Source organism: Rhagoletis zephyria, unplaced genomic scaffold (assembly GCF_001687245.7).
Source record: "Rhagoletis zephyria isolate East Lansing unplaced genomic scaffold, Rhagoletis_zephyria_1.1 Rzeph_scaffold_00424, whole genome shotgun sequence".
In the NCBI taxonomy this organism is placed as follows: domain Eukaryota; kingdom Metazoa; phylum Arthropoda; class Insecta; order Diptera; family Tephritidae; genus Rhagoletis; species Rhagoletis zephyria.
The window spans coordinates 183,009-206,094 of NW_016157508.1; the positions used below are offsets into that span (position 1 = coordinate 183,009).

Genomic DNA, 23,086 nt, shown 5'->3' on the forward strand with positions numbered 1-23,086 from the left:
TACGACACTCACCTCTTATGGCCTGGATTTTTTCGTTCCACCAATACGCCGGCTGCCTGAGAGAGCCGTTTCGACTATTCTTCTCAAAGGTATTTTTGTTCCCCGAGCTCAGAAGCACCGCATCAAGTACCGAAAAGTAGTAGTAGTGCATCTCCCCGCCTGTTTGTGTGAACGCTACCCCATTCCACTGCCCATGCATTGAAGTCCACTGCTATAACGTTCATGGTGGTTGTCCGGACTTCTTATTTATTTATTTATTTATTTAAGTCTTTGAATTTCAATCCTTACAGACTATTTACAAAAGTAACTTAGTACAGACTATTAATATACATTTAAAATATATTTCATTAAAAAACTATAATATAGAGTTCAAAAGATTCAAAAAGCAATCCTTGAAAGTGGAAAATCCAGATCAGCATTACTATTAAGGGAATTCAATTCACGTAAAGCGCGAGTTATGGGGCATTTCTGGCGTACTTAGTTTTATAGTTATCCACATAAAATGGCTAGAAGTTCCGAAGAGATCGCTGGGGAACATTAAATCGAATCCTTTCCAACAAGTAAGGACAATCAATGACTCCAGTTATGATATTACGAGTAAAGGACAGGCACAGTATAGACCTACGAATTTCTAAGGACTTGAGACTTATAAGCATGAGACGAGCAGAATAGGATGGTATGGGATCCACAAAGTTCAAAGACCGCAGTGCAAACTTAAGAAAAATTGTGTGTACACGTTTTATTCTATTGATAGCTTGCTGGCTACTTGGTCCCCAAACAAAAGCAGCATATTCTAAGTGTGACCTAACAAACGATACATAGAGTAACTTGATTGTATAGGGATCAGAGAACTAAGAGGTATTCCGTCTTACGAAACCCAACATGGAGAAGGATTTGGAAGAGATATAATTTATGTGGTTATTAAAAGAGAATTTATTATCAAAAATGACGCCAAGGTCCTTAATCTCACTAACACACTGAAGGTCACAAGTCGATATATTGTATGTAGCAGGTATAATGTTGGATATTTTCGAGTAAGTCATTTGAAAGCACTTAGACAGGTTCAGTGAGAGCCGTGACTTCTGGCACCACAAGTAAAGCCTATCAATATCAGTTTGAAGCATAATGGCATCTTCTGGGGTCTTAATCGCTGAGAAAATCTTTAAATCATCAGCATAAAGCAAACATTTGGCAAATGAAAAGCAGCTTGTGATATCATTAATAAAAAGTACAAATAGGAGTGGTCCCAAGACACTTCCTTGTGGGACTCCAGAGGAGGCAACAAAGGGGGTAGATGAAATACCATCAAATGTAACAACACAACGTCTATTGCATAAGTAAGAGTTTATCCATTCCAGAAAAGCAGAGTGAACACCAAGACAACCAAGTTTTTTAATTAAGACTCTGTGAGAGACTCTATCGAAAGCCTTCGAAAAGTCGGTGTAAATGCAGTCGACCTGAAAACCAGCTGAGAAAGACTCAATGCAGTATTCACTGAAAACAGCTAGATTCGATACTGTAGATCTATCCCATGCTGATTCGGGAAAATTAAAGATTTAACCGCAAAGCTCAACTTTGCATTGATTGCGTGTTCAAATATTTTTGAGATAGTCGAGAGCTTAGAAATGGGCCTATAATTCCTTACGTAATTTTTATTGCCACTCTTAAGGATGGGCGTTATGGAAGTGAGCCTCCATGCGTCAATGAAACTCCTCGACGATAAAGATTTGTTAAAAATCACTTTCAGAGGATAGACCAAAGCAGGACAATTTTATATTAGAACTGCTGAAAGACCATCGACATCAGGATGGAAGGAAGATTTCAATTTAACCAAGGCGTTACTAATATCCTCAGATGAAAGGCATAGAGCCCCGAGGTCCAAAGGGTAGTCTAGATTAGAGGAAAAGTTGCATGGCTGATCATGGTCTTCATCAATAAAATTGGATTTAAAAAACTCACTCGCTTCACTTGAGGTTTGGGCATAATTATTATCCAAAAATACGCCGGTGGGAACACTAGCGCAGCTCCTTTTGGATTTTATGTAATTCCAGAAAGTCTTAGGATTCGATTTAATGTTCAACTCCATGCTACAAATGAGTTATTATATAGAGATTTATTTAAGTAGTTGAAATTTTTTAAAGCTCGTTTATATTTAACGAAAAACGAATGTTTTTTGTATATGGTTTTTTCTTTCTAACCGGAATATTATCTAAGCAGAGTTTACACAAAATGGATTTAAAAGTAGTGAAACTGCTAAATGTATCAAGATCTGCAAATAAATTATCCCAATTAATATCGAGTAGTAATTCATTAAAGCTAGAAAAATCGCATAATGCACAATCAAAAGATAATATGTCATCAGAAGGTACTGAAGCAAAACGGTAAAAATCGAGTTTTACAACTAAAGGTAAACATTCACTAACTTTGTAGCTTAGGTTATCACTTACAAATATGAGATCCAAATTCTATTCAGAAAATTAACGAAATTATTAACTTGACATAAATTAAGACTAAGAATATTATCAATAAAATATAATTCATTATTTGCAGACACGTTTGTTGGTGTAAGACTATAATTAGAAATACTAGCAGACCAATTTATCTTGCATAAGTTGAAATCACCTAGCACATATAAATGATTACACTATGCGACAGTCAAAATCGGGATGGGATAAAACCAACGGGAAATGTTATATCGGTCAAAAACAAGTTATACGTGTCCCGGCGTTTCGCTGGGTCACGTCTAGGAATCGAGATATATATATAACTATCATATAGGGGAAATTGTCACCTTTGGTGGTCTTTTTTGACATAACTCGAGAACCACTAGTCCGATTTTGCTCAAACAAATTTAAAAAAATTAAAAATTACAATTCCTTTAATCTGTTCATATAACGTTTTTCTATATAATCAACAGTTTTGCCGGTGAAAATAAATGTATTAAGAAAAAAAATATATTTTTTGCTTAAATATGAAATTTTTTTAAAACTGTTGATTATATAGAAAAACGTTATATGAACAGATTAAAGGAATTGTAATTTAAAATTTTTTTTAATTTTTTTGAGCAAAATCGGACTAGTGGTTCTCGAGTTATGTCAAAAAAGACCACCAAAGGTGACAATTTCCCCTATATGACAGTTATATATATATCTCGATTCCTACACGTGACCCAGCGAAACGCCGGGACACGTATAACTTCTTTTTTACCGATATAACTTTCCCCGGTAGTTTGAACCCGTCCCGATCACTGAACCCTACCATTTGTCTCACAGTGTTATCATTTAGGTTATTTAAAACTATAGATGCCACGTTGTCAGCATGAGCTTTATACAACTCAAATGAACTATCAGGCGGTATATACGAAGCGAGTAGGTAAATGGAATCTTGCGCGGAGTGACAACTTATACAAACACAAATTTGATCGAGCAGAGTCATCATTATTGAGTGGAAACAGGAATGCACGGAGTTGACGCTTGACAGCAATTTCTGTCTTTACGAAATACATTAAAAAGATTCGAGTCGAAGAGCTCACTGTCGAAAAAACTTGCATTCAACCACGTCTCAACAAAAACAAAGATGTAGTAATCCATTTGCGCACGAAAAGAATGCACAATATCAGCCTTGGTTCGCATGCCGGATAAGTTTTGAANGTCTTTACGAAATACATTAAAAAGATTCGAGTCGAAGAGCTCACTGTCGAAAAAACTTGCATTCAACCACGTCTCAACAAAAACAAAGATGTAGTAATCCATTTGCGCACGAAAAGAATGCACAATATCAGCCTTGGTTCGCATGCCGGATAAGTTTTGAAAGTACACCTTGAGACCACGGCTAGGAGGGTCCAAGGTCGTTACTATGTCCGAGGTGGCTGTTGTTGATCCTTTAGAAAAAACTGAAAAGGCTTGACCGAGACATTTGTAGGCCAAATTTCCGAGCTCAGCAACTTCGCGTACGAGGATTCCGGAACTCCCAACTTAAAATTAACTCTCTTAATAGTTGATACTGGGACATTGTTCTTAACCAGTTTGAAGCAGGATAACAAATTTTTATCTAAACCAGTTTGCTTAAAAACATAATCTTTAATGTTATCCTCAGATACGGAAGGCTAGAAAAAACCTAAATGCAACCATTTATGCCGGACCGCAACGTACAAATCATTACATGCATTTGTACCGAAAACACGCACTTGTTTTTTGTTCCTTTTCTTCGTAGCCGTCGACCGCTGTGCATTATTAACCTCAGCAGTAGGCGCAATAGCAGGTGGGAGAGCATCATTGAAGACGTCAGCAACTGGGGCCGAAAACTTAGCATGTGTGTGTGTAGAGCGCATAGAGCAAGCAGCAGTGTTCACCTTAGGGTCAGTGCAGGCAACAACATTTTTTTGTGCCGACATCTCAGTGTGCGAATTTGTATCAGCAGATGACCAAGCATTATCAGCAGATAGAGAATTAGCAGCGACAGCCGAAGAAGCAGGTGAGCGAGCATAAACAGAGAGAGCATCAGTGGAAACTGCAGTAGCAGGTGAGAGAGTGGCAATGGAGACTCCAGCTTTTGGCGCCGAAAAGTCAGCGTGCCTGTGTGTATCAGCGGATGACCAAGCGACATTCGAAGAATTAGCAGCACGAGAAGTATGCGACGAGAGAAAAAGAGCACGATTAGCTGCAATAATTCTTTTTACAGCTGCCAAACTTCTCAACAGCAACACCAGTAGAGGAGCGAAGGTCTTTAACCTCTGCCATGAGTAAGGCAATCGTATCATCTTTTCTAAAGCAGATTGCGCTGCATGGAAAGAAGATCTGAGTGAATGTTTTCAGTTTTTAACAATAAATTATTGTTATCTTCCCGTAAAACAGAGATCAGATAATTCACGCGGCCATTCTCATTTCGAAGAGCGACAACCACATTGTATAGAGATCCCAATGTAACTTGTTGCTTATTGGTATTGGTATTATCATTTGAATTACCATTTAGCTTTAAAGAGCCAGCAGGCTTTGATTTCACAGAGTTAGAAGAGTTCGAAGAGATAGATTTGGTGATATTAGAAGTTTTTGAATTTTCATCCACGACAACGGGCGGAGGAGGCGAACGGAGGGAATCACGACGAGCTTCAGAAGAGCCTTTACAAATGAAGCTCTTGTCTGAGCTGAACAAAAATTCTGCATCTGCCGGTAGAACACCAACACATTTCGTATGAAAGAGTACATTGCACTTCGCGCACAGCACTGTTGATTGCGTCCTATCAACTTTGTGGCCACATGCGCAAGGCATCATGTAGTTTTAATATAAAATAAATATTAAGGTATAATTTCCTTAGAAAACACAAGAGTCACTGTCACAATAGTTAAGCTGATATTATGATTAAAATCGAAGAGCGCAGAAAAACACGTCCGCACAGCACGAAACGTATATGCATGTACTTCTTGAACCAAACTGTCTAGAATTTTATAAAGGTTAAACCCGTCTACCTTCGCTTGTGTGTAGTAGCTTTTACCAAGCAACGGCTTTTCTTGGAAAGCTTTCCCTCCGCATGTCCATATTGCAGCTTTGCCTGTGAGGTCCGATATCCACGCTCCACTGTCTATATTTTTATACTGCTCGCTGATTATTGCTATGTCCACCTTCTCCTCGTACACCGTTTGCATGAGCAGCTCTTGCGCTGCTTCGCAGTGGTTGAGATTCAACTGCATGACTCTCATTTTCTGGATTTCTTGCACGCCTCCTGGTATAGCGGACACCTCCACGCTGGTTATTGCATGCTCTGCAGTGTGGCTTTTCGCAAAGTGTCCATTTTCCCCACATATTGGGCCGCATTGACTTCTGTCTTCCGCGTTTTTGCAGTCTTTCGCTATATTCCAGGCACCTGAAGCATTTTTTGGTGTTCGGTTTCTCCCTTACTCTGCACACAACCCATCCTACCTTTATTTTCTGCGCGTCAAGAAGTAATCTTGCCTCCTGTGCTGGGAGATTTACCACCGCGGTTTGTGTGCCCGCATACGCCGCCCTGATGCTTTTTAACGCATTTTTGTTAAGGTGGTTTAACTCCTTTATATGGTTGCGGATGGCCTCGGCAATATTCTCCTTGGTGGTAATCTCGTCCAGGTCACGGACTACTACCATCGTCTCATGGGCTAGGGCTCTGATCTGTGCCTGGTCCCCTTGAAGCCTACCTATTTCGCTTTTGAATTCGCCCGTGTCCTTCAGTTGCGTCTCCTTAAGCTGCAGCAATATTTCACCCTTGACCGTCTTTTTGATACGTGATACGCTCTCGCCAAGTTTCTGCAGCGCCTTTTCCTTTTTAACAGACCTTAGTTTATCGCTGTAGGTAATATCTGCCGTCCGAGCTATAATTATGGCATCTGGCCGTGGTGATGGTTTGTATGCCATCTTCTCTTTGACGTGTGACCTGCGTTGGACCTCTATCCATTCTCTTTCTTTCTCCACCTTCTTCTCCCTAATCTTGCAGGAATTTTCGTTTGACGCCACCTTTCTCTGTTTGGTTGTAGGGTTGNACGTGATACGCTCTCGCCAAGTTTCTGCAGCGCCTTTTCATTTTTAACAGACCTTAGTTTATCGCTGTAGGTAATATCTGCCGTCCGAGCTATAATTATGGCATCTGGCCGTGGTGATGGTTTGTATGCCATCTTCTCTTTGACGTGTGACCTGCGTTGGACCTCTATCCATTCTCTTTCTTTCTCCACCTTCTTCTCCCTAATCTTGCAGGAATTTTCGTTTGACGCCACCTTTCTCTGTTTGGTTGTAGGGTTGGTGGTCACCTCCTCATGCGTGGTTTTATTCTTCTTGGGTGGCGTCCTACGCTTTAGTTGACTTTCATCTCGGGGCCTCTTCGGGGTTTCAGCAGTCACCGGTATGTTGAGAGTACTCCGTCTGCTTGCCTTTATCCTAGAGTACTCCTCCAGGGCACTCGCATGCAGCTTTGTTAGTGAGCTGAGTATCTCTCGCAAGCTATTGTTAATTGAGCGTTGTGGCAGGCACATTGCCTCCGTCAGCCTCTTAATAGCATCTCCGAGTTCCGACATGTTGTCTCCGTTCTGTTTGGCTCCCTTCATTTGAGGCTCCCTGTCTTGTAGTGCAGGTGGTGACAATCTCGTTCGTATCGGCTTCTCCACGCTAAGCGCCTTTGCAGGCGACCGAACTAGTCTTGACGCACGCTTGAACGGATCAGTTTCTGCAGTCGGTGTTCCCTGGGACGGATCTGCCCCAAGCACCTTGCATACCTTAGCATGGTATACCCCGATCTTCTTTTCTCTGATATCACCGAGTTCCTATTGCCNAGCTATTGTTAATTGAGCGTTGTGGCAGGCACATTGCCTCCGTCAGCCTCTTAATAGCATCTCCGAGTTCCGACATGTTGTCTCCGTTCTGTTTGGCTCCCTNTCCACTGTCTATATTTTTATACTGCTCGCTGATTATTGCTATGTCCACCTTCTCCTCGTACACCGTTTGCATGAGCAGCTCTTGCGCTGCTTCGCAGTGGTTGAGATTCAACTGCATGACTCTCATTTTCTGGATTTCTTGCACGCCTCCTGGTATAGCGGACACCTCCACGCTGGTTATTGCATGCTCTGCAGTGTGGCTTTTCGCAAAGTGTCCATTTTCCCCACATATTGGGCCGCATTGACTTCTGTCTTCCGCGTTTTTGCAGTCTTTCGCTATATTCCAGGCACCTGAAGCATTTTTTGGTGTTCGGTTTCTCCCTTACTCTGCACACAACCCATCCTACCTTTATTTTCTGCGCGTCAAGAAGTAATCTTGCCTCCTGTGCTGGGAGATTTACCACCGCGGTTTGTGTGCCCGCATACGCCGCCCTGATGCTTTTTAACGCATTTTTGTTAAGGTGGTTTAACTCCTTTATATGGTTGCGGATGGCCTCGGCAATATTCTCCTTGGTGGTAATCTCGTCCAGGTCACGGACTACTACCATCGTCTCATGGGCTAGGGCTCTGATCTGTGCCTGGTCCCCTTGAAGCCTACCTATTTCGCTTTTGAATTCGCCCGTGTCCTTCAGTTGCGTCTCCTTAAGCTGCAGCAATATTTCACCCTTGACCGTCTTTCTGATACGTGATACGCTCTCGCCAAGTTTCTGCAGCGCCTTTTCCTTTTTAACAGACCTTAGTTTATCGCTGTAGGTAATATCTGCCGTCCGAGCTATAATTATGGCATCTGGCCGTGGTGATGGTTTGTATGCCATCTTCTCTTTGACGTGTGACCTGCGTTGGACCTCTATCCATTCTCTTTCTTTCTCCACCTTCTTCTCCCTAATCTTGCAGGAATTTTCGTTTGACGCCACCTTTCTCTGTTTGGTTGTAGGGTTGGTGGTCACCTCCTCATGCGTGGTTTTATTCTTCTTGGGTGGCGTCCTACGCTTTAGTTGACTTTCATCTCGGGACCTCTTCGGGGTTTCAGCAGTCACCGGTATGTTGAGAGTACTCCGTCTGCTTGCCTTTATCCTAGAGTACTCCTCCAGGGCACTCGCATGCAGCTTTGTTAGTGAGCTGAGTATCTCTCGCAAGCTATTGTTAATTGAGCGTTGTGGCAGGCACATTGCCTCCGTCAGCCTCTTAATAGCATCTCCGAGTTCCGACATGTTGTCTCCGTTCTGTTTGGCTCCCTGTCTTGTAGTGCAGGTGGTGACAATCTCGTTCGTATCGGCTTCTCCACGCTAAGCGCCTTTGCAGGCGACCGAACTAGTCTTGACGCACGCTTGAACGGATCAGTTTCTGCAGTCGGTGTTCCCTGGGACGGATCTGCCCCAAGCACCTTGCATACCTTAGCATGGTATACCCCGATCTTCTTTTCTCTGATATCACCGAGTTCCTATTGCCTTTAAAATAATGCATTTGACCTGTTTTGGGCCTAATTTGGCATTACAGTTCTCGATTTGTGAACTGTGTTTAAAATAGCGGCGGTATACTACTTGTCCAGTTTGGAATCTCACTTCTTTACTTCGCGTGTTATAAACCTTTTCGTCGCGTTCGTGGGCTTGCTTCAGCTCTTTAATAATTTTTTCCCTAATTAATTGAATGTTGTCTTATCCGGTGGTGATTTCGCTACCAGCGTCCCTAAGCGCGCCCAGCTTTGGATGCTGCCAGCATGCTATATCATTGGTATACCAAAGACGGCGGAATATGGTGAGGTACCGATCTAATGATCTGAAGGACAGACCGATTTACCCTTTCGGCAGCATTCGNCGCGTTCGTGGGCTTGCTTCAGCTCTTTAATAATTTTTTCCCTAATTAATTGAATGTTGTCTTATCCGGTGGTGATTTCGCTACCAGCGTCCCTAAGCGCGCCCAGCTTTGGATGCTGCCAGCATGCTATATCATTGGTATACCAAAGACGGCGGAATATGGTGAGGTACCGATCTAATGATCTGAAGGACAGACCGATTTACCCTTTCGGCAGCATTCGCCTGGGGCGAATAAAACGCAGTTTTTACATGTTTTTTACCATATCTTTCAGCAAAGGTTTTGTAGGTCTCTGATACAAATTGCTTTCCGTTGTCGGAATCAATGTATTCGGCTACCCCGAATAACATGGAATTTAACAACTTCTGCTAACGTAGCCTTTCTCATAGGTTTAAGGAACATGAATTTGGAGAAGTGGTGGAGACATACAAACACATACACATTACCATTGGGCGTACGAGGATAAGGACCCATAAAATTAATGAACAAACGCTGCAAAGGCCGCTCTGTCACGTGTTGCCTGCCCATCGGAGGCTTACGAAAAGAGTTCTGCGTTTTGTTGCCCTTACAAATATCACAGATTGCTACATATTTTTAAACCTCAGCAACCATAACGGCCCAATAATATTTTTCCCTTATTCTGGCTAACGTTTTAGGAATTCCGATATGCCCTGCGGAAGGCGAGTTATGTGTGGATTCAATCAGACCCTACCGCAGCTCAGTTGGCACCCAGTGTTTCCAGGAGTGGTCCTCTTGAAGCCTGTCCCTCCGACTGAACTATGTCCTGTTAATAGGAATCCATCCGATATACAAAGTTCAGGCAATTTACCGCTTTGTTAGTTATGGTTTTCTTCAATTCTTCATATTCCTGCGTTTTGAAAAATGGCGGGATTAAGCAAATATCCATTATTCTGTCGTTTGTCGTCATTTCATTCATGCCTACTGTAGACAACGCATCAGGAACTATGTTTTGAGTCCCTTTGCGATGCTGAATATCAAAATCAAATGCCTGCAGTTTAAGGCTCCATCTCGCTAGTCGCCCTGAGAGGTCCTTTTGATGCATTAGCCATTTTAAGCTTGCGTGATCAGTGATCCCTGGGAAGGGCAAGCCCCCCGCATAAGGCCTGAATCGTTTTATGCTCAAAACTGCCGCGTAGCATTCTAATTCCGTAATGCTGTAATTGGGCTGAGCTTTGTTTAACTTTGCGGAGATATACGCAATGGTCATTCATTACCGTCCTCGTCTAGTTGGAAAAGCACGCCACCCACTCCGTCAGTCGAAGCGTCGCATTGAATGTAAAAACATTTGCTAAAGTCCGGGTGGGTCACCACTGGGGCTGAAATAAGTATTTGCTTTAAGCGCTCAATGCAGTCTTTGCGTCGTCTGTCATTGTAAACTTCTTAATCTTTTCCTTCGTGAGACATTGGTGTAGCGGAGCTGCAATTGTGGCGTAATCTCGTATGAGCCTGCGGGATGTCAGGGTGATCCCTAGGAACCTTCTGAGCTGTTTCAGGTCTTTGTCTCTGGGAAATCCCTCACTGCTTCAATCTTTTTGGTATCTGTTTGGAGGTATCCATCGTCTAACACATAGCCTAGGTACCTAACTTCTTTAAAACAAAATTTACTCTTTTCCACATTTATAGTTAGTTTGGCGTCATGCAGACATTTAGCGACCTTTTCGAGCAAACACAAATGTGACAAAAAATCAACAGAACAAACAAGTAAGTCGTCTAAGTAAACAAACACAGAGTCCCGAACAGAAGCGGGGATGACCTTGTCCATTAGCCTGCACATTGTTGTGCTGCGTTGCACAAACCGAATGGCATTGCCGTAAAATGGTACAAAGGTCTACCAGGTACAGTGAACGCAGTCTTTTCTCTGGACTTCTTTTCAAGCGGAATTTGGCAGAAGGCGTCTTTGAGGTCTATCGTTGATATAAATCGCGTATTTTGTAGTCTGCTGAGGATCCCATCAATGTGTGGGTATGCGTCCTTCACTGTACGTTCGTTCACCTTTCTCGCGGCAAGACATAGGCAGTTCTTCGTCCATTTAATTACCAATGAAACAGGTGAGCTCCAGCTACTGTTGCTCTCTTCGATTACTCCCATCTCCCACATTTGGTCTAGTTCGCTGTAAACAAACTTTTGGATTGCTGGGGATATAGGGTAAAATCGTTGCTTCACTGGTATATTTTCGTTGGTCACTTCAATAACATGCTCTTGAACGTCAGTCTTCCCTAGCACTAGGACTGCGAACGAAGGAAATTGCTTTTTTACAGTGCCTAAAGCAAGACTTTGCTCCGGGGTAAGTGTGTGTTGCACCGCGTCAAACGATAAGTCACCCTCGGCGGGCACTAAGTCTGCAACGACAGTGCTGCTAGAGCAAACATTTATTCCTCTGCTAACCACATTCATACCAAAAACTTGCCAAAAATCAACGTCCAAATAGACTTCTTGTTGTAGGCCAGGTACAATCAAAAATCCCATTTCTTTTGACATATTATCCCATTCCACTGGAAGCGTTATCACACCTGTCACTGCGGTTTCACCACCGTTTGCTGTATTATTATGTTGGCCCTTGATAGCCATTATTTTATCTTCCTTGCCTTGAGTCAAAAAGCGCTAAAACCTCATGCCCTCCTATTTTAGTCTTCGCACAGAATCTGTTGTCCCCCTTTATGGTAACAATAGTGGAAATAATCTTATTATGTATNCCGAACAGAAGCGGGGATGACCTTGTCCATTAGCCTGCACATTGTTGTGCTGCGTTGCACAAACCGAATGGCATTGCCGTAAAATGGTACAAAGGTCTACCAGGTACAGTGAACGCAGTCTTTTCTCTGGACTTCTTTTCAAGCGGAATTTGGCAGAAGGCGTCTTTGAGGTCTATCGTTGATATAAATCGCGTATTTTGTAGTCTGCTGAGGATCCCATCAATGTGTGGGTATGCGTCCTTCACTGTACGTTCGTTCACCTTTCTCGCGGCAAGACATAGGCAGTTCTTCGTCCATTTAATTACCAATGAAACAGGTGAGCTCCAGCTACTGTTGCTCTCTTCGATTACTCCCATCTCCCACATTTGGTCTAGTTCGCTGTAAACAAACTTTTGGATTGCTGGGGATATAGGGTAAAATCGTTGCTTCACTGGTATATTTTCGTTGGTCACTTCAATAACATGCTCTTGAACGTCAGTCTTCCCTAGCACTAGGACTGCGAACGAAGGAAATTGCTTTTTTACAGTGCCTAAAGCAAGACTTTGCTCCGGGGTAAGTGTGTGTTGCACCGCGTCAAACGATAAGTCACCCTCGGCGGGCACTAAGTCTGCAACGACAGTGCTGCTAGAGCAAACATTTATTCCTCTGCTAACCACATTCATACCAAAAACTTGCCAAAAATCAACGTCCAAATAGACTTCTTGTTGTAGGCCAGGTACAATCAAAAATCCCATTTCTTTTGACATATTATCCCATTCCACTGGAAGCGTTATCACACCTGTCACTGCGGTTTCACCACCGTTTGCTGTATTATTATGTTGGCCCTTGATAGCCATTATTTTATCTTCCTTGCCTTGAGTCCAAAAGCGCTAAAACCTCATGCCCTCCTATTTTAGTCTTCGCAAAGAATCTGTTGTCCCCCTTTATGGTAACAATAGTGGAAATAATCTTATTATGTATCCTCATTGGATTCTTTTTCTTAGCCCTCATCTTCTGTATTTTAGCAAAGTTCCTATTTCTCTTCTTGCCTATAATCTCCTCACAAAAAATCCGCCTGCGGGCCTCGTCGTATTCGATTTTCCTTTCGTGTAGACTTTTCCTAATAACGTTCCTATCTTCCACGATGATTTCCTGTTTTTTATATTTTCACTGGTAACTGTGTTTCTGCTAAGGACCCTTATTACTTATTCTCCGGGTTCTCCTCCATCTGGCCTGAGTCACCGGTTATCTCGGCCAGTTTTAAGTTTCCCTGAACTGGTTTAAACACACAATAAGACGTATCACATCCACAAGAAAACTAAAGCATATTATGAAAGGACGAATTACACTTACTGTCTTTTAGGGCTTCGGTGAGATTTTTGGAAAAATGGTCAACGGGCATACCACAGGTAAAACATAACATAAGGTGGATTGGGGACGGAACAAGTGAACCTACGGAGGACGAAGACACATTAGGACGACCAAACGGGGACACATTGGGTTGAACCCTCACATACTGCTGTCTCTTTTTACGTTACATTATACCTATTTCTTCTACTCTCCTATCTTCTGTCTTCTCTAAACTTGGAGGCTCCATAAAATCTATCTCATTAACCAGTTTTGGTCTATTCCTGTTATCGCGCATCACTTTTTCAGCCCTCTTACACTCGCTTTTGAGATTTTTGAGGCAAAAGTTAGATTTGCGAAGCCCGGCTTAAGGTTTCCCCTAATAATGCCTACCAACTCCTTCTCTGGCATTTTTTGCTAAGGCGGAATGTCAGACTGTGAACGTGTCCGTAGATATCATCGAAAGACTCCTGAACCTGTTGCTTCCTTTGCATGATTTCCCTAATTATCTCATAGTCTGATTCAGCTGTCTTGGAGTGGTTTAGCAGTTCAGACTTAAGTCAAAAATAGCCGAAGCTCGGGTCATCAAAATACCGTATTGTTCACGCAGCTTTTCGATTCGAAAAATGAAATTTTCGACTGTAATTCCCTTGGAAGATCCGTCAAACCTGACAGTCAAACTACTTTGTCCACTAGCTCCACCCTCATATCGGCTCCGTTCTGCATCTATTGGCCTCTCGGTTCGATTTTCCGGTGTTGACACCATGCCTGCCCTGTTTGGTTGTGCGTGTGTCGAAGCTTCCACACCAGCTAAACGCTCGTTTATGTCCTACATGTTGCCTCGCATGTGGTGAACCTCAGTCATACATTGAGCTAACATATCACTGTTTTGCGCCATCATCGCCATCATTGGGCTCAGCTGCTCAGTATTGGCTTCAGATGACCTAGGTCCACCACCTGCAGACTTCGAACTACCCGCGTCACTAGGTGGGATATTCTGCTCGTCCTGCTTTGACATTTCTGGGATCTCGTCTAATTTACGCGAAAAACTAAGAGTATTGCTTGACGTATTAATGGCTACGTCGTTAGTTACTATTACCGAAGATCGTAAATTTTCGTCGTGGCTTAATGTAGCAAACACCCTATCCGTGCACCTGTAAAAGTAATCGGTGGGCACGAAGTCCACCGGATATGAAATGCCTGTGTCTATTTGGGTGAAGAGAGACCAAACGACTTGGTTCTCTAAAGATCTCGCTACGCTTCGTGTGACCCTACGGTTCGAGTTAAGCAGTCTTAATTGTTTCTTCACTCTCACGCTCGTCCATTCACATAAATAACCCTAGCTATCAAACCGATGGATGGCCTTGACGATAGGTATTCAGTTTCTTCCGCGAAATACTCGAATCGGTGACGCAAACAAAACAACACCAAAAACTCGATAGAAAAACTTCACGGGTTTAAAAAAAAATCAAACTTCTAAAAAGGGTAAACTTAATAATATAAAGCGATTGCAAAAAAACTAAAATTCAACTCAACTTCGATGTGGGATTTGTATGCAAAAGAAGTATAAAAAAAAACGCGAAAAAAATGTAATTCAAATAGAAATGATAAATGAAAAATATAAAAATAATATTGAAAATTTAAAAGTAATAAATTAATATTAAGGATAAATCACTAAAATTATAAATAAAAATATATAACTTTAAGTTTTTAACTAAAGTGTGAAATATTAAAAATTCAAATAAATTCAGGCTTTGTCGTTTTTCGGGGCGAAATTTTCGAATTATTGATTTTTATTTTTGTATTTAAAAATTCGTATAAAATCCCTTATTTTTTGGTTAAGTGTATATATATCTATATAGTTTTGTTTTGGTGTGTGTTGGTGTTGCCTTGGCGAGGTCACTGTTGGAGTGTTGGTCCGTGTGTCCACTGTCCAAAAGTCAAACTCAACTAATCCCCCTCTTTATGTTAACAAGTGTGGCACTTCAACGATTGAAGTTCTGGCTCCAAGCGCGGCCAAAACCCATATTGTAAACTACCCCCTGAGAGAAACCTTCATAAGCCTCACGTATATCCGGTGCTGGACCGCACACTCGGCAGCTTGAATGGTATATCTCACAAAAACAAGAAAAAATAAAAAAAAAACAAATATCAACTGGCCATCGTCTCATCTTCAGTTCCCACTCCTAAGAACGCTGAGGTCCTTAAGAGGCCCCTGAAGATGAGGCGGGCACTCCCCCCTATTTGCCAATTGGGCACAAATCGCCCACGGTGGACGAAGACAATGATACACCCTTGACCCTAACACGTCCGATAGAAAGGAAACTAAGATAGAAGTATTTATGCAAAAAGAAAACTAAAATGAACTGAAAAAGGAAAAGGTGTTAGTATTAGAAATAGTGGGAAATGTAAAAATTAGTGGGCTATTGCGTTGGGTGCCATTGTAATAATATGGTCGAGCCAGGCGAGGGGCATGCAGGCATGCTTGCATCCCAAGCTAGCTCGTCGTCGGGGTGGGTCATCTCCGCCTGCCTTGCAGTCAACTACATTAACAAAAAGTTATTCATGTACTAGTGGAAATGACTATAGAAAATACAAAGAAAGCAAAGAACAAAGAGAAAGCAACAAATGAAGAGAAGGTCCTGTCCTGTTCTGTCTGGTGGAGTCATCCCACCCTTCTTCTACGTGAACTTCACGCAAAGCCTTGGGCGTTGTCGTGACTCCTCACCTACTTTACAACGCCCCCTAACTTGAGATCAGTCCGTCTATCCATAAGTCCGTCATTACGCAGTCATTGTCAACGTTAGTGCACTCCCACTTCCCTCAGTTGCACAAGTGCAACCCCCACACCAAAATTTCGTGCTTAGCACATCATCGCTAGAACCCAACAACTATAAATAAGANTGGTGGAGTCATCCCACCCTTCTTCTACGTGAACTTCATGCAAAGCCTTGGGCGTTGTCGTGACTCCTCACCTACTTTACAACGCCCCCTAACTTGAGATCAGTCCGTCTATCCATAAGTCCGTCATTACGCAGTCATTGTCAACGTTAGTGCACTCCCACTTCCCTCAGTTGCACAAGTGCAACCCCCACACCAAAATTTCGTGCTTAGCACATCATCGCTAGAACCCAACAACTATAAATAAGAAAAAATCAACCTCAAACCATCTCCTTTCTTTTTTTCCTTACTTTATTATTACAAAAATTGTTTAATCCTAATTACAATTTACAATCCAACACTTAACTCTAAAACTCAAGTTTAAAAACCAATATTTAACTCAAAAACTCAAAATTCAAAATCCAATATTTAACTCTAAAACTCTTGCTACCCTTAATTACAAAAACTCAAACTGTGAAATCCAATATTTAAACTCACCTACACGTAATATTTAAACCGAATGCTCATCTAAATCTCTATCTACTCCTAACATAAAACCCAAATTTTAGTCCACGTACCCTAATGCTAACTTATCTGGTTCTTCCCCTAAACGGAATCCAATATACTAATTCATCTTCAAATTTCAACTATCATAGCTAAATATATTCAAAACTTACAACAAAACTGGCGATGATAAACAAATGGATATGTATGGTTGTATGTAATGCGTACGTATTTACACCTTAGGTGCATGGACGTATGTAAATATATATATATGTATGTATATAATAAATCTCAACAAATTTCGCACTCACCTTGGTCTCCAGAAATGATGGCGCCAGTACTCTGTTGAGAACCTGTTGGAGAATTAGAAACCCTAACATACATATATTCTAAGATTTACATGCATATGTTCGCCTTCAGCCGCGATGCTGAGGCGTCGACCTATTATTCCAGTAGAATATCACTCGCTCGCGTTTCGGGGCAATGAGCGGGTCATCAAGTGCGGAAATTCATTAAGAAAACTAAATACGCAAACTAAAATCTTTAAGCATCGCAATGAAATTACTAGTGAAAAACCCTGGCGACTTAATGGGTATAGACTCGATAAGTGCACCAGTGTTTTTTATTGAAAAAATAAGAAAGCAAAAGCACCAGGTTTTAGTTTGAAATACAATTAAGTTTGACGGTTTATTTAATAGGTATATTAAAATTCAAGGGGGCTTACAATATTACCTTGCTTATGAAGTGGTGTGGTGGCGGAACGTCCGTAATCGCTGGTGATTGAAATCCAATAGAATGTTTAAAAAGTTATAAACTGAAGTCGAACCCTCTAAACGGTTTGAAGAGTTCCGTTTTCAGGGGAAATTTAACGAAAGTGCACTGACAGGAAAAGTGCAGTTTTTCTTTTTGTCTTGTTTCACATACGAATGTGTATGTGTGTGCATCTGTTAAATTAACATTAGGGTGGTACACCCGATAATTTACTTTAAGTATTTGATTTAGCGTGGAGGCCTAAACATACCGGCCCCCTTGCTATAAGCAACGTTTCAAAGATGGTTCAGCCACCACACCTTACATTTACATTTATTTACATTGTAAATTATGTTCTTTAACTTTGTGAATTCTGCCGCAGATTGGTCCTTGCCCGGGGATCTAGTCCGCACGTTCTCCGGTCCTCCTTGCAGTCTCTAGCTACGGGGAAAAAATGGAAGAAAAAGCTAATAAGGAAAAAAGGTGTGGTTGATCATTTCATTGCACTTTTATTTAAATTCGGTATGTATTCATGAATACTAAATATAAAATTTTAACTGTTTTGTCACATTTGGTGAGCTCCTGATATAATCAGCCCGAACATGGAAGCTTGCGCCAGTAAACCGCCGATCGTTGTTGGCGGAGTGCCACATACCATGACCTGGGCGTATACATCAGCGCCAAGTGTTAGTCGAGTGGGGGTGGCCCGATAGAACTGTGGATCCGCCAGACGCATAAATTGAAACGGCGTCGCTATCGTTGGGTCGATGTTAGCCGCGGGGCTGAGTCGGTTGTATCGCGTAACTAGCCTGGCCTGAGTAATTACTCGTTCCGAGACCCCGTACTTTCCTCGCAGCACGAGGGAACATGTTTTCGCGCGGGCGTTGCTGACTTCGAGCTGAAGCTCCCGTGCTAGGTCCCTGTCGATGGTACTGCTGGGGGCGCAAGAGTCAATCAACGCCCGCACCAGATGAAGTCGGCCGCCTGACTCGATTCGTACAATTGCGGTTGGGGCGATGGCTACGAATGAGCGCATTATTGGTGCTGGAACCGCGATTGTTTTTAACTTGCCTGTCCGGAATCCACCCGATGGAATGCGTTGGATGGTGAGGGAGGAACGGTCGCCACGTCGGTGTCGTGCGGCCCTTATTGCTTGCCAACGCGACGAGCGAAAAGGACGAGTTTCCGCGCCATCACGCTGGCTGCAATTACGCTTGCGCCAAAATGAGCGAAAAGGACGAGTTTCCGCGTCATCTCGGTGGCCAGAATTGGTTCCGCGCCGATATGAGCGAAAAGGACTAGTTTCCGCGTCATTTCGTTGACCGCCCGTTGGCTGTGTGTGTGTGAGCACTGCTGGCATGGGACTGTCTGCTTCAAGTTCGTGCTGTAGCGGCGGTCGAATCTTGCGGGTTTTCAAGCCGCCGTCTGGTGGTGAAGGGATTATCTCTTCCCGTCTTTCCACCTCTTCTGCCTCTACCTGCTTCGCCCATGACGTCGTTTGGTCGGAACCGTAGAGCGAAATCGCTCCGTCAGAGCCGTCGTCGTTATCGGGGTGATTTTCCGTCGTTTCCCTTGGATCGCCGTAGTCTTCCATATGCAGGGAGGTATGGTGCTTTTCGTCGCAGCGGTGGCATCGGTCATTGCTTCCACAGATTTCGATCCGATGGAATGGCGACAAACAGTTGGGACAGTACCGATGTATCAAGATCGCCCGCAACCTTTCCTCTGCGGATTTCCCTCGGTATATGGGGCAGAGTCGTACTCCGTGGTTGTTACCGCACAACCGACAAGGAATCTTAAAATGATCGACACGTTTTTCGGTCTTAGTGCGGGTGGCCGTGAAGCGAGGCATTCTGTAAAGTTAAACCCCCTTTTTATCGCCGTATGCACAATTATGGTTCATTGTGTATTTTAAAACCTTAGCTGGGTGGCAAGTTATACATATATACATACGCATATTTAATTGCTAATGATTTACATTTCTTATTACTACTTTTATTTTACTTTATTATGTTATTTTTATTTTTTATTTTTTGAGGACTAATTCCATGCCCTGCAGTGTATGGTGGCTGAATAATAATTCGCTTATATCGTACACTAGGTGAGAGAATGACTATAGTGTGTTTACCTTGGCCTCCCACCCGAAGAATAAACCGTTTCATTATTTGTTCGCATGGTGCGGGACTTTGCTGAATCGGTTCAACCGCTAGTGCTTATGAATGTGCTTGGTAGTATCACAACTTAATGATTTATTTTGATATTCCTAAGTTGGAGGGCACTTCAAAATTGATTAACTCATGATTTTATTAAAAGGAAATGCATATTTAATAAGCTTTGCTTTGTCCCGAGCAAATCTAAGGAGTTCGCCGGTATCGAGTTGCGTAGTAGATTTTCAGTTTACCGATCGTAGGGGAGTCCTAACCCTGGCTGCGCTGTCAACCAAGAGCGTAAATTGAAACTTACGTTCTTACATTAGAGATGTGATGAGTCAACACATATGAGCACTCATACCTACTCGGGACCGATTTTAAAGGTATGCGGTACTTTCGATATTCGGTGCCGAACATTTGTAACAAAAACAATTTAGAAGCAAAGCTCATCAGTTGCGTAGGGCGCTATCGTACAAAGTCGCATTAAAATAACTGTATATATTTATATATATATATACATATATATATATATATATATATATTGTACAGGATTCTTTGTGAACCCGAATCCATAGCCCTTTTAGAGAGCGAAGAAATGACATAAATCTAAAAATTAATTAACAAAGTTTCAATAAAGTTATCGAAGTTTCGAAAACAACACTTAATGCGTTCTTTCAATGGGGATGAGCTCGAATTGAGGTTTTCCGAATAAAATACATACAATCAAGCTTTTTATAAAATAAACTTTACTTTTCATATAGCGCGACCTTTCAGTTTTCAGTCGTGGTTGTTGAAGTGGAGGAGTCTTAATTTTTTTTATTTTTTATTTATTTATTTTTTTTTTGTGATACCCTGTGCCACACTGAGGCGGTGTTGCTTTCACATAGCGTAAAATTTACGATCATTGTTGACATTTCATTCATCGAATTGCAGCCTAAGTCAAGCATTNGCCACTCTGAGGCGGTGTTGCTTTCACATAGCGTAAAATTTACGATCATTGTTGACATTTCATTCATCGAATTGCAGCCTAAGTCAAGCATTTCCTGAATGACACGAGACGGTAAGTAGTGTATTTTTGTCAACAATATTTTAATTGAATATTTTTCACCTTCTACTTTCAGCTTCCGTTAGAAATATGTCACGGATACCATTCACGCAATTAAGCACCCCATCCTTGCACGTCAAAACCCAGTTGACCTGAAGGATGGATGGGGAATTCGTCGCATCGCTTTGGTTAGCCGGATAATGGAATTATCTCCAGTGGAGGCCAAATTTTTAGGTCCAGTTGTGTTAGAGGTGCCGCATTTCGGTTCTTTGCGTGATAAGGAACGTGAAATCATAATTTTGCGCTCCGACAATGGAGATAGTTGGCGAGAGCATACTTTATACGATAGTGATCAGGATCTACTGCATATAGCTAGTTTCTCGGATGATCGTACGGTTAAATTATGGGACATTGGGACTGAGAAAACTACGCTTACTCTTGCAGAGCATGAGGATTATGTGCGCGCTGGCGCGGTAAATCCCATGTCACCAGACACATTAATATCCGGTGGTTACGACGGTAAAATTAAGATGTATGACACACGTACACAAAACGTTTCGTTCAGTATTGATCATGGGAGCCCAGTTGAATCTTTGCTGTTTCTGCCAACGGGTGGTATATTTATCAGCGCAGGTGGTACAGAAATGCGTGTGTGGGATGCTTTCGCTGGATGTCGACTTTTAACGAAAGTATCACAACACCACAAAACCATTACAAGTCTACGTCTCGGTTCCAATGGCAAGCGTATACTTTCTGGGAGCTTGGATCGTCATGTCAAGATCTATGATGTCGCAACATACCAAACTGTGCACACGCTTGATTTCCCCAACGCCGTGCTGAGTCTTGGAGTTGCGCCGGGAGATCAAACTGTTGTGGCGGGTATGGTAGACGGGCTTATTTCAATACAAAATATGGAAATAGATCGCAATAAAGAAGCGAAACCAAAACGTAATGCTAACAAACAGCGCCGGCTGACTTCGATGAAAGTGGATCACAATATCCGTGATGAAAAGACACCGAAGCTATATTCATATGACAATCTCCATTTATGGTGAAATTTGTTATTTTTGCCAAACGAATTTCCACGACAGAAGCCAAGCTTTCCGTCTTCTGTATGACTGACGATAAAGAAGATAAAACATTGGAGCAACAAGAGTATTTCACTGAGATAGCGAAGAGCCGCGATGTTGAAGTACTCGAAGACCAAGATATTTATTTGGAATTTGCAGGCAATTTGGTACCAGTGCTAAAATCAGGCGAGCAGTTTAATCTTAAATTTCATGCTTTTCGCTCTCTAAAAACGAATTAATAATTTTTACTTAAATTAGTAATCTTTAACAGCAATAAGTTTCAAATGAAGTTCTTTCGATTTTTAGTTAATTTAAATTTGCGACTGTTTAAATATTTCTTGTCTCAACCTGTTTTAGTAGCTGACTAAAAGATGATTGTGTGACCGATTCGCAGCCGAATGAAGACTTTCAAATCGTTACAGGACAAGGACGAAAATATTTTTTCATGCTTTCCGTGAGAACCGACTGTCCTTCATTGTGCATGTCAAAGATCAGGAGGAGCCTTATGGTCGTATAAGCTTTATGAGCGAACGAAAAATGGGCATAAGTGAACCACCACAACAACCCATTTGTGTATTAAACATATCATTAGAAGGATGGATGGGGAATTCGTCGCATCGCGGAAGAATCGGCCGGACCGTATTTTCTAACTTCCACCGACGACAGCCCCTCGGAAAATATTTCTTCACTACGCTGCAATAACGCAAAGGTTTAAATTCATAAATATGCCTAATAGCACATCCAACTGAGCTAGCTGCACCGAGTGGCGTCTCCGTCAATTTTACTTGGTGTTAAACAAAAGGCGGTGCAGGTTTTTTTTTTTTTCGTTTGTATTGTTAGTATATGTAATCTGCAGTCTTTTTGTTTAGGTGGATCTTCGGATGAGATTATTTTCAAATTTTAAATGGCTTCCTAAAAAAGCGTTAATACGCTGCAGCTATGTTTGTCGACGTTTTGGTAGATGTGCCAGTGATGAGTCGCTTTGGACGCGTCTGGACTTAGGAGGACGGCATTTGCGGGCTGGTGCCCTGGAAAGTATATTAACACGCGGTGTAGTAATTCTACGTTTAGCGCAACAGGCGGCAGCGCCACATTCACTCGAACAACAAGGCACATTTGTGCAGGACGAACCGACGATTGCAACGTGCCAAGTTCCAGTTGTTGTGTCAGATGTGAAAGCGACTTTACCGTCAACTGCAACCACTACAACCACAACTGGCGGCAGCCCGCAACGCAGTTCAAAGCAGCCAACAAAGTGTAACGCCCCCGTGACTACTTCAAAATCAACCCCGGCAGCCACCAGCCGTGAAATACCGATTGCTGCGATAATCAGGCTCACCAAAACACCGTAAAGTAATCGCAACAGCTAGTGCAGTTACAAGCGGCGCCATGCCCCAGCGCTCCAACAGCAATGCGCGGTAGTGAATTTTCTCTCCCCCAA

General features: G+C 42.3%; 1 pseudogene; it reads left to right on the forward strand.

Annotated features, from left to right (window-relative positions):
• Positions 1 to 20,775: 20,775 nt before the first annotated feature.
• On the forward strand, positions 20,776 to 21,630 carry LOC108359627 (U3 small nucleolar RNA-associated protein 15 homolog pseudogene; annotated as a pseudogene).
• Positions 21,631 to 23,086: the final 1,456 nt, after the last annotated feature.